Source organism: Lepisosteus oculatus, chromosome 9, assembly GCF_040954835.1.
Source record: "Lepisosteus oculatus isolate fLepOcu1 chromosome 9, fLepOcu1.hap2, whole genome shotgun sequence".
NCBI classification, from domain to species: Eukaryota; Metazoa; Chordata; class Actinopteri; order Semionotiformes; family Lepisosteidae; genus Lepisosteus; species Lepisosteus oculatus.
In genome coordinates this window covers 17227866-17240684 of record NC_090704.1, presented here as the reverse complement: position 1 = coordinate 17240684, position 12819 = coordinate 17227866, and positions in this window count along the sequence as shown.

Here is a 12819-nt window from a genome sequence, read left to right as displayed (position 1 = left end):
TTGAATCCGGCCGAAAAACACTATTCCACGATAGAGAAAGAATGTCTAGCAATCAAATGGGCCCTAGACTATTTGAAGTATTATTTATTGGGAAGACAATTTATATTATACACAGATCATGCGCCATTAACATGGATGTTACAAAATATGGATAAAAACGATCGAATTACGCGATGGGGTCTTAGTCTGCAAAGATTTTAATTTCAGACAGTATAGAAACCCGGAAGGAAACCAGGAAATGTAGACGCCCTCTCCCGAATGCACTGTTTATTTTTTTCTAGATCGCCCGAGGTCGGGGCTGATCTCAGGGGGAGGGAATGTAAGAGGACCCGGGGAAGGGTCATCTCTAACAGGTATCTCGAAATGAAACACTGAAAATACTAGAGATGGACCTTAGCAAGATGGCGGACAAAAAGAATCAGTTGACCAGTAGATGGAAAGGGTCTACCTTAAGAAACAATGAGACACAGCTGAGACGCATGAGGAACCGAAATATAAGTGCCCCGGAGGCAGTGAACAGGGCAGAAGCCGGTAAGGTGAATGCGTTTTGGAGGAAAAGAGTGGAAAGAGGTGCATGTTAAGGATCGGGCTAAGGAATAACGGACTACGGCAAGGAGAAAAGGTTTATGGTTTTGGATTACGGACACGGGTTAAGGATACATCGCGGATTGGCTTTATTACGGACTTTTGGAACTCGGAACGGATCAGAACTAAGGGAACGGATTACGGACTGTATTAGGAAGACAGTTATTGGAAGAAACGCCACGGATCTGAGGAAAGAAAAGTGTGGTGTAAGTATTACCTTCGTTCACATAAACTCTCCCCCGGTGACACCACACTGTGTTTGAGCTGAAAATGAACAAGTCAAGGTTAATTCTGTGACTGAAAAGACTGAAGAAAATGCAGAATTGAGATGTTGGAGCTTTCCTTAGAGGCATATACAGTATCTGTCATATACAGACGGCTGAAAGAAATAAAAATTTAGTCTCAAAGAAAAATGAAAAAAGTTTAGTCTAAATAAATTCTAAGGGGTGTAGATAGGGTCAGAACTGGCAACCAAAAAGGAACTTAAAGATAGAGAATAGGCAACACCCCTTTAAACAGAGAATAGTGGGTATCTACTGTAGGTCTCCCATCCAGGTGGTTGAGGCCTACACTCTAAGCCTCTTTAGAAAAGCAATTGAATTAAATCTTAGATTCAGTTACTTAATAAACTGCAAAATAAGCATGATGGTCCAGATGGCCTTCTTGATATTGTAAAAAATGTTTCCTGCATAGGCTACAAATCTGTATTAATTTGGATTGCGTTATGTGCTTGTGTGCACCACAAGGCACCACATACTTGAATGTTTAACCCGAGGAAAATTACCCTGATCTCTTCCATAGTCAACCCTTTCCTCCAGTAAAAAGTAGTTGGATGAGCCCTGGTAACACAATTTGGAGAAGTTAAATGTTGGACATCACCTCAAGAGACCTTTGGAGGCTTTGTGCCACCATGAAGAAAGCTGATAGAGTGCTTAGCCTTTGAGAACAGTTTCTACTGATTCAGTGTGATACTCAAAGAACTGAGCTGCAGTAAATGCATTTGGAATCAATTAGCTTGTATAAGAATTTAAAGCATAGTTCAAATGTTTTTAAGCACATTGCTTTATTTTATTTCTCAACCCAGAAATAAAGTTATAATTATTTTCCTTTCTTAAATTGCATAGATAATAAGCCTTGTGGGCCTCATCTCAAAATGTAGTTTCCCTCTTTGTCATAAATGGTTTTGAAAATTGATGCTTTTTTTCCTGAACATGATTAATATTTGTCTTAGAACGGGACCAGAAGAAACCAATCGTTTCAACACTCTTGCTAACCCCTGCATTGTTCCACAATGGCTCAAAGTGGAGCCAAGTCTTCTCAGCAACATGATTTACAGCTAGTTAATAGGAAGGCTCCCAGTGGATTACATCACTGTGATTTTGAATATGTGTATTTCAACATTTGGCCGAGATCCAGGTAGAGAAAAATACTTCTCTGGTATCTGCACAATAAGTAATGTGCTCTGGTTTGGGTTGTGAAAACATGTCTTAGCCCCCCTTTTTGTGAAAATGGATATGGACCCTTCTTCCCTCTGGTATAATTGGGTCATGCATTTCAAATGTGAAAGAAATGTGCATATTTAGTTTGCAAACATCAAGGGACCCCTGGTTGGTCTCTAGAAATCTCCACTCAATGCCATTAACATTTAAGATGCTACCAACTGCAGATCTAACTGATTCCACATCTGGTTTACCAAAAATAAAAACTTCCTCTTAATGGAGTTTTTAATGAAAGTTCGGGAGGAATGAAGGCAGCCCCGCTCATTTGACACAGCTGCTGCAATTCTCACTAATCCTGACGTAAGCAACATATATATCAAACATCACCCTCTCCTCTTCCTCGTTCGTTTTCTGCATCCCTCCTCCACCCCCTCTCCACCTTTGCTGCTACCCAATTGGTCGCATGGGGGTCCTATCCTCCCCGTCCAACGGCCGGGAGGTTGGCCCTCAGCCAAGCGGTTTACGCCAAATCTCCACATCCCAATAAACGATTCTAATTTCTCCCAAGCTTTCGGCTCCTGTCATTCCTCATGAAAGAATTTTATATCAGATCTTTCTGAGCTGACCATCATACAAAACCACCTACATCTATGACAATGCTTATTGTTTTTTGTTGTACATTTTGAAGATCTCAGAAGCATAGTTATTAATTATAACAAAATTCTTAACCCAGGGGGAAGTCAATAAAGAGATCAGTTTGTCTGGGAAAATACTGTACTGGGGATTATATTAGGTTACAGAAAGGCAGAGAACAGATGAATGGTCTGTTGCTTGCTGTGTGTCGAAGGGGGACAAAAGAAATATGAAGTTCTCTTTCTTTGAAAATCCTGGATATATTTTTAACAAATGTGACCACATTGTTTTCTGCGATGAACCTCAGCCATTTAGCTCTAAGTCTTCCACACGTATCCGTAAGGATTTTTGTGACTGTCTGATTGCTGTCTTTGTTTTGGCTTAACCACAGAAAAAATCAGGATTTAAGAAGCTTATTGTATTTTGAGGTTCTAGTGTTCTTTTCCCACTATGTTGCTCTTTAATGTTGATAACCAACTGTAACCTTTGCAGACTATTCATGCTGACGCAGCTACCCACCTGAACTATTTTAAATGGAGCAGAACAAAGGTACCTGTTTGTCACAAGGCTGGTTGTGTTTTCCACAGATCTCTGGCCCTTCAAAGATGTCTTAAACACATGGTGAAAAAGTGATGTATCTTTCCCTGTGTTTGTTTTTTTTACAAAAAAAAAATCAATGTTTTTCCCTGAAAAAGTTTTCAGGTTTGAACAACAGGTTTTATCTGCCTTAAACTGACCTAATATACTAAATAAATTATACATAATCCTTACACTTTTATGCACTACACTCAAAGCACTTTACATGTAATGGGGACTTCCCTCCACTATCACCAATGTATAGCATCCACTAGGATGATGCAACGGCAGCCATAGTGTGGCAGTAAACTCCCCACACATCAGCTGTCAGTAAAGACAGCTAAAGAGTAAAGAAACCAATTCATAGATGAGGATTATTAGAGGCCATGATTGGTAAAAGCCAGGGGAAGATTTGACCTTTCAAGAAACACCCTGGGATTTTTAATTGCCATATAGAGTCAGGACCTCACTTTTACTTCTTATCCAAAGAATGGCACTTTTTTTTACAGTATAGTGTCATCTTTACTATACTGGGGCATTAGGACCCACACAGACTGCAGGGTGAGTGCTCCCTACAGGTCCCACTAAAACCTCTTCCAGCAGCAATCTTTAGCTTTCCCAGGAAGTCTGCCATCCAGGTACTGGTCAGGCTCAAACCTGCTTAGCTTCTATGGGTTGCTAGTTGTGAGTTGCGGGATGATATAGCCGCTGGCTAAATAATATTAATATACTGTTAAAATAGCTTTATTCATGCTTTAGTAGATGGTTGCTTTTCATTTAGAATGAAAACCCCATCCAGTGTAAACAGTTTTGGCAGAACCTTAAAAAATTGCTGTGGGTCCCTGAGTTGTGTGTGTCACCATATGAAGTACAGTAAGACCTTTGAAATAAAAAGTTTCTTTCTTTGCTCCCATCAGCACCATCAGAAAACATTTGTGATGTGCATAATTCAATCGAAACATATACAGATTACTGTACCAGGGTCAAGAGTTTTCCTTTATATTGCCTCATTTTTCACCCCATTGTTTTTTTTCTTTAGTTTTTAATTTAGAAGGGAAACGTAGACTATGATATTTTGTAGTAAACATAGTTCATATAAATTTGGATAGGAAAGTGAACTTTCATATACAAACCAACTTGGATTAACTTGAATTTTGTTTCACCTTTAATTTCTGGGGGTTCTGAAATGGATTCATCAGTTTTCTCAATGGTCTGTGACACAGTAGAAAAGGCAATGAAAGAAAATGATTTAAGAAAGGTATTGTAAAAAGGAAATTACAAAGAAAGTTGGCAGATTGCCATATGGTTCCTGGTGGAACAACAGCAAAATATGTGATCTAGTTTTTGCTTTAAAGGCAAAATGGAAGTACAGTTAAGCCATTCAAATAAAAAGGTTCTTCCTTTGCTCCCATCAGCATCGGAATAAATTCTTGATATGCACTATTCAATTGAAGCACATAGAGATGATCGTGGACCAGGGTCAAGAGATTTCCTTTATATTTCTTTGGTTAGTTTTTTACCTACTTGTTTTTTATAGTCTGCTGCAAACACAATGAGTCAGCAAGTACAGAATCAATAACTGTTGGAAAAGTTAATAAAAATGCACCCCTTGTTGTGTGATAGTCTAATTTGTGTGAGCCATTAAACCCATTTGTTTTGCAGATGCAAAACAGACATCCCCTTTCAACCACCCCTGTGCTGTAAATTGTATCAAGTTGTTATTTTTTTTTCTTTACAGTAAGTCAGCAAAAGGAATAAAAGTTTGCAATTAGTTTGAAGCTATAAAAAAGCATTGCACATTTTGAAAATTGAAAACATCTTTCCACTTCTAGATCTACTGACAGAAATGTAAGTTTTTTTTAAGATGGAAACTCCTGCCAAAACGAACTGAGAGGATTACACCCTTCTCTAGAAGAAACTATGCAGCACAAGTCAGAAGGTTTGTCGGCCAAAGATACACAAAATTGAGTATCTGTGGCACAATGATTATTTATAATTTGGAGTAAAGTCAGTCTTGAATGGCTTCATCTGTTTATTATGAGTGGATATAAAGCAATAAGCTCTTAGGAGGACTTAAGCATAATATTTCACTTTTTTTTCTAAAAAAAACTTACATTTACAAAATAAAACAAAAGGAATTTAAACTGAATCTGTAAATAATGTACTAATCAATTATAATGTAGTTTTTATAAATTAATTTACTTCTAAACTGGTGAACAAGGATATTTGTTTGTCTACATAAAGGGAGCCTAAAAAGAAACATATAACTCACTGCATCTACAGTTTTAATATCATAAAGTATACTGATATACTTTGGATATGAAAACGTTTTTGGCATCATTTTAATTGTTTTATCCTGCATTCTGACAGTATTGCACTCCAAGGATAAGCACTAAATCACGTTGTGGCGATGAGATGATATATCCTTAACCTATTGGATGTTCAGCCTGATGCAATTCAAGAAAAATATAAAAAGGAATTAATATACCCTGCTTATTAAAAGAACAATGCATTTGTGCCATTAATATATTAGAGGCTAGACTACGTAAGGGCACTGTAGCTCATCATCCAGAGCAGGGGTTCCCAACCGGGGGTTCACAAACGGTACTGCAGGCAGTTCATGAGATAGTGATGGAAACTTTAACGTCAAATTAAATAAACAAATGGAATAAACCTGTTACACGTTCTTTTGGAGCCTACACATGCAAACGCAGATACCTACTTGAACTACGTCAAATTAAATAGTCCTATTAATAAATAATAATGTAATAATAAGAATAAGAAAAACAACAGTAGTAATATTAATATTTTACCAAGTGAAAAGAAGCATGTTAAGAGGGTTGCTGTAGCATTTATCAACATTTATTGAAAGGTTTGATTTAGTTAAAATCTCAAGGCAAATGAGAGGCAAATAATTCAGGTTGAAGGGGTTCAGCTGACAAAAAAGGTTGGGAACCCATGATCTAGAGCATAGAGACTAGTGAACGGGTTCATGCTTGTTCTATCACACTGACAGTACCTACAACCTGATGCAAAGTATGCATTACTGTTTGTATTTACAGTTGATCTCAATAACAACGAAGACATGTCTGTTGAGTAACATCTTTGTCATTTTCCTGATAACTTTGTGAATTTGTTGTACAGGAGTTATAAGTGATACATTTCTTTTTATGTTCTGTACATTTTACATAAAACCTGGCGGACAACACTGAATGGCTTACTAAGGATTTCACAAGAAGTACAAAAGTGCAATACACCTTATTTTGAGGTGTCAATGTCCAATGTTAAATGTTCACCATTGCTTGATAATTATTATAAAGAGATGCAATATGATATGGTAGAGTCAAAGCACAATGTGTCGAACATATGGATAGCATAATAAAAAGTTATTTGATGAAGTCAGTGCCTGCATGAGGTACAGCACTATAAGTTGTCTTTCTGTTCCATACTGTATGCCTCACAAACATGTGGATACAATTTTTGTGAATTCGTCCAACATTTTGAAAAATATTGCAGTGGGAATTGGAGAATAGTTTGTTTCCAAGAACTCTTACAGTTACTTCTGATTACTATTCAGGTTAAAATTATATAGTACTGAATCATGCAAAGTTTGAAATAAAGCATCCCACTCAGGCAGACACAATCATACTACACAATTCCTTGAGAAAACACCCATCCAGTTGTATGGAATTGTATGCTGTCATTATATTACTGACAAGCAGGCTGCTGATCTACAGACCTTAAAAACTCTCAGGTAGTATCTAAAATATTCACAGCTTGTGCTCTGCATACATCAATTGTAGTTTGTTTTTAACAGTAATAGTTGTGGATCGCAACTTAAGGTTAGAATATATTCAAATTGAAAAAAAATACTGTAAATCCCCAAATAACACAAGATGTTTATAAACAAGCTAACATTTATTTCATTAAAAGAAACTACAAACATTAAGCTGAATTTATAATTCTGGATACTTTTTTCTCACACACAGTGCTTATAAATAATATTGTATATACTGGACCAAAGGTCTCCAGTGTTCTTGAATTCGACTGCTTTTGCTTTCCTGCCCTCGAGTGTTCATGACCTGTAGACCCTGCTGATTCTAAGTTACAATGTAAGATAATATGTATATTAATTAAAAATGTGTAAATAAAAAATATATAAGCGCAAATGTATAAAATTAGGTATTGTGTTCTGTTCCTTAACTGCACATTTATGTTAGTGAGTATATCAATGAGTCAGCCCTAAGCTGAAACTGCCATCTAGAGCATATCCCCTACTAATTCTCAAACTGCACAGCTCAACAAGCAACACATCCATTATTCGATAATGGCCCGTCCCTAGGCACAAGCAATATCTACACACTCAGGAGTGACATAATCATTTCCAGGTCATTGTACACAATGAACATAGTTACGTAAGCAGCCCATAATCAACACAAAGCTAGTATGATTTTTTTCAATGTAATAAAAATCAGCTTGAGAACAGCTAACTGGTAGTCTTTGAAAATTCCTTAAAGTTAGCTTAAAGATCCCCAATAATATTACTAGTGCTTGCATATTTGTTCACATGACATGTATGTTTTAAATCCCCTTAAATCTGTGTGTAAGGAGACAAATTCAGCTAGTCTTTCATTCCTTACAAACTTTTCATTTCTGAGACTTCATAAATAAAAGCAGAGAGTCACAGATTCCCTTTTTTTATCATGTTGATAAGCCTGAAGATAAGTGAGGAACAGACTGTTTGAATTTGGAGTATGGTATGTAATGAAGAAAAAGAATTAAACTGTTAATCCTAAAAACTCTCATCTTCCCGGGTTGATGAGAAAGAAGCCTTTGTTCTCTCTGCAAAATGGATAGCAAGTTTGAATTCTTGGAAATCCAAAAGGTTTTACCAAGTGTGGGAAAAATGTGAAACAAGTGTAAATATTCAGGTTGCTTCAATCAGTTATTCAAGATGAAATATTCAATTCATAAGTAAAGTTAGCTTTGATGGTTTGTTGAAAAATAAATTATGCTTTGCAATCCTTATGTACAGACCATCAATAAAGTCCATCAAAATATTAATCAGTGCCATGCAAATCAGCGAATGAGGCTGTATCTAGGATATTAATAGTAGAGTGAAAATGAAAAACTGTAATAAATCAACCTCAACCTACCTTTCCTCTCTTGATCTTCTGTTCATTCTTATGTATATAACTGCACTTTGATAACCAAAGAGGCTAATATGATGTTCAGTCAATAATGCTTTGAAGGCTACTTTTTAATTGGTATTCGTATCTTGCTTTTGATAGCAGAGCATGTTGGTCATGAAAGGGTTCCAGCTCCAGGGAAAGGGTCAATTTTAAACCTAAAGATAAAAAGTGTTATCCAGATGCATTTGAGACAAAATGACAAGATAATATTAAATATATTATTTACTGGGACACTTCAAGAAACTAGCTCATTAGAATCTATAGATAGCACTATATTAGATGAGCTGTATCTCCTTGTTTTTGAGTTTTCCTATTACTTGTGGATAACTGTTGTATTTACGTATATAAGGCTGTTGAGTTGTGGAAAATGATTAGGCTTATTCGGATATATGTGTAGTGTTTCAGTCAGGGGTTTAGAATGGAGCTGTGTAAGGTGATTTGATTTGAAAGAGACCTGCACAAAATGGTGTGAATTAACCAGTCTTCTGTGAGAAAAAATAAAACGAAAAGAAAAGAAAATTCTTTGCAATTTTCATATTATTTACTGTTTCTGGTGACATATTACAATTAAAATCTGTTTTTACATATTTTCTAAATTAGACAAACCCGATAAACAATATACAGTAGAAGTCTGTGCACATACATGCTCCATACTTGTGAAGCTTAATGGAATTCAATCAGATGCTCATTTTATGCTGTTGTATATCATGTTATCATTTTTTCATGCCTGCTGAAGTATTCAGAACTTGTTGTATTTAAATAATTAAGAAATAATTATAATTCCTTGCATTTATTTAGTACTTTTCATTGCAAAATATCTTAAGGCACTTTATATATAAAATTATTAAAGAAGACCAGCTAAATCCAACATTGAAGTTGCTTCACCAGTTGAATTTAGATATTTTTCAAACACTTTCAGCACTTAGCTTTCATTTTAGAAAGACACCTGGCTTTAGAATGTATACTGTCATGTTTTAAGAACATGATACAGTCAATCCTTACTCCCATTACTCACCCTTAGCTGTCTTATCAACAGATTCTTATTAATGATACACAGAAAGTGGTGATTAAACTGTATTATATAATCCCATTAACAGCAGTCCTTGTTCTTCAAGGGCCCTAATGTGTAAATTCCAGACACCAGATCATTAAAACAACATACCTGAATTATGGACATCCTGCAACCTAGGGCTTAATGATATTCTTAACCTCTTTCTAATTATTTTATTATTTTTAAGACCTAATTAAGCAAGCAGTTAAATTCTGAAGATCAGAAATTAAGAATTTTACTAGAAAGAAAATAAGAGAGCACAGGGCATCCTAGGAACAGAGATTGAGAGCCTTTTTTGCTCTGCCAGAGTTGTTCTTCAGTGGAGAATAGCACAGATAATTTGCTCTGTGGCAATTTGGATGCTTCATCGGAAGATGACTAAAGTATTTCTTTTTTTGAACACTCGTTTGATTCCAGTTATGAATGAATCAACAAACATCCCATGTGTGAGTCTGAACCTAGTGAACTCTTGAATACAAAACCCTTGAGCAGTGCTTTTTTAGGTCAGATATCTAAGAGCTTCCATCTCAGAGGAAATTGTACTTCTCCATCTGTTGAACCCAGTACGCAGGAGGAACTTGTATCCATAATGATGGTATTATCAACCTGCTGGGAGCCATTGTTCATAGAAAAATATGAATAAATAGGTGAATAAATAACAATGCAAAGCAAACACACAGAAACTCAAAATGGAAGAATGACCTTCACAATATTGACAAAAGGAACTTTCTACTGTGTTATTTATTCACATGGCACAGGCTCATTTACTATACTATATTCACAAACTGTGTTCCCCCTAATTTCTCAGGTGCAGATCAAGAATGACCAAAATATACACAGAGTGTTTTCAATCAGAATTATTTCTTGGTAGATTTGCTATTGAACTTGGGTAAGATTTGCACTCTTATTGCACAAGTTATCAGAATCTACTTGGCATCTATTGGTCCCCAGAGGTCCCTCAGCTGCCTTACTGAAAAAACAGAAAAAATATGAAACATTTCTGACATAGGTTAGTAGTGTACAAAATGAACAAACTTACAAAGTGGATGTTCTGACTATTATAACTGTAGACCTATATGACCTGCAGTTCTGCTTTAAATATTTTATCATTATAATTTTAGCTTAAAACTGGAATTCCTTTTGGATAGTGCTTCATTGCTTGAAAAGTAGTCCCTTAATCTCAAATGTTAAGAGGTCCCAAGTTTGATTAACCTCACATTGCTTGTCATGGTGTTATCAAGCAAACTGACAAAACATTTTTTTCTGGTTTAAGCTCATGCAAAAAAGTAGTATTGTTTAAATCAATGTTATGCAATCATAAACGCATGAAATAGTTTCCCCCCTGTGCTCCGAATTAGTCATATTTGGTTAAGAAAATATGTAGCCCTAGAGAAATTTGAAACCTGTGTATTATGCATGGTAGACTTGAGCTGGAATGATAGAAGATTCATGACTTCACAAAATATGAATTCTTACAATTGCCCTGGCCAGGGTCTCTACCACAATCTGAAAATCTGATTCATGTAATTGATGCAATATCCTGTGCACTCTCAGAATGCTGACCCTATACACTAAAAATGTGTGAATCAGAAGGAAACTGGCGCTATTTTGTGCTGAGCAGATGTCTCGCTTACTTAAATTAATTTACCAAACATGTTATGATTATTGAATGTCACTTTTCTTCCTTTCTTCATAAACCTATGCTTAGAGCATAGCAAAACCAATTTGTACCTCCAAAATGAGGTCTATTGCATGTGCTACATCTGACAGGGTTATAGTACTTCAAACCATGTGCGTTCAGCTAATGGGAACAGGATCAAAATCTAGGTGTCTAGGCATATTTAGCGTAGCCAATCAAATCTAAGCTGAATGTCTCTGGGATGTGGGAGTAAACCTAACAAGGGAAGGGCATATGAACTCCAAAAAGAAAACACCCCCACCTGGGACCAAAGAGCTGCAAGGATGCATGCTCATTGCCCATCAAGTACATTTACTCAAAGACATAAATACATTTCTAACTATCTGAACTGCAATTGTGGCGTACTGTAATTATGATAGAGAGAACAGGGTCTGCATTCCTGTTGTATAATTCAAATTAATGCACAGAATCATCAAAGGGAAACTAGTAAAACCAACCTTAAATTTACTTTCATGAACATACTCATATTGGTACTTAACACTCAACTTCATGAACAGCTACATATCGTAACTTAACACTGAATATTAAATCTATTTAACTCTACATGTGGACACACCCCAGTTCAATCACTGATCTTTACACCTTGTAACACACCCCTTAGAAATTAGATAAGATGTTAAAAATAGAGATGTTTTCATTATTCCTTCACAAATTTTCATCCTAAGAGGAGCCAGAGTCTTAGGGAGACTACAGACTCTTCGGAAGCATGGAGTCTCATCCCCTGTGAAGAGAATGTGGAGCCTGTCTGTCACTCTCAGCACTGGAGTCACTTTCCAGGGCGACAGGGTCAGATGTTGACCTTAAAAAGATCATGTAATACACAGAATTAACCTTTGCCCTGAACTACTTTTGAAATTCTTACCTGCTGGCAGACTGACATCTTTAAATATTGAGGGTTTTTTGTCCTTGAACCCTCTCCGTGATTATCCACATATACCTTTATTGGAATCATACTACTTAAAGTAATTAAATAAAAAAATACCTGAAAGCAGTTCACCTAGATTCAAAATTCTATTTGGCATGTAGCCACACCCGAGAAAATCAAGAGAGGTTAATGCTTCATTAATCTTTAATTCATCCTTCCACTTTAAATTAAAGTAAAACAGCTTAAGTGTCTTCTCCATATGCTGTTTGAGCAGCGGAGTCACCCAGCCTTAATCCATTTTGCTAAAGACCCTAACTCTGGAGGTAGAAATTTGGTCACCCTTGAAAGACCCAGGGAATTAACTTTAACATAGTAGTTTTATTATAAATTAAGAGCTCAGTTTATCGTAAAGTCATCAGCTGATCATTGTCAGTCCTTTTGCATTTTATTCTAGAATTGAGTTAGAACCTACTTTTTGGTACATTCCATCCAATTTAGATTTTCAAATGTTATACATCTCAAATACTTGCTTACAGGCTGCAGGGACTACCGCACAGCTCATATTAAAGTACTATGGCTGACTCCTGGCCACCCAGATATGGCAGGGGTTGAGAATTGCGAGTCATCACTTTTATGTTCACAGGTGCCTAATGAGGTTCAGACTTGCACTATGTGATCTACCTGAGGTTCAGCCTGCTATGAAGGATTGTCCTTACTGATGGAGCCATGCGGGAGGCCAGACTTCCATCATTTTGTTTCATCAGACTATGCCACAGAGC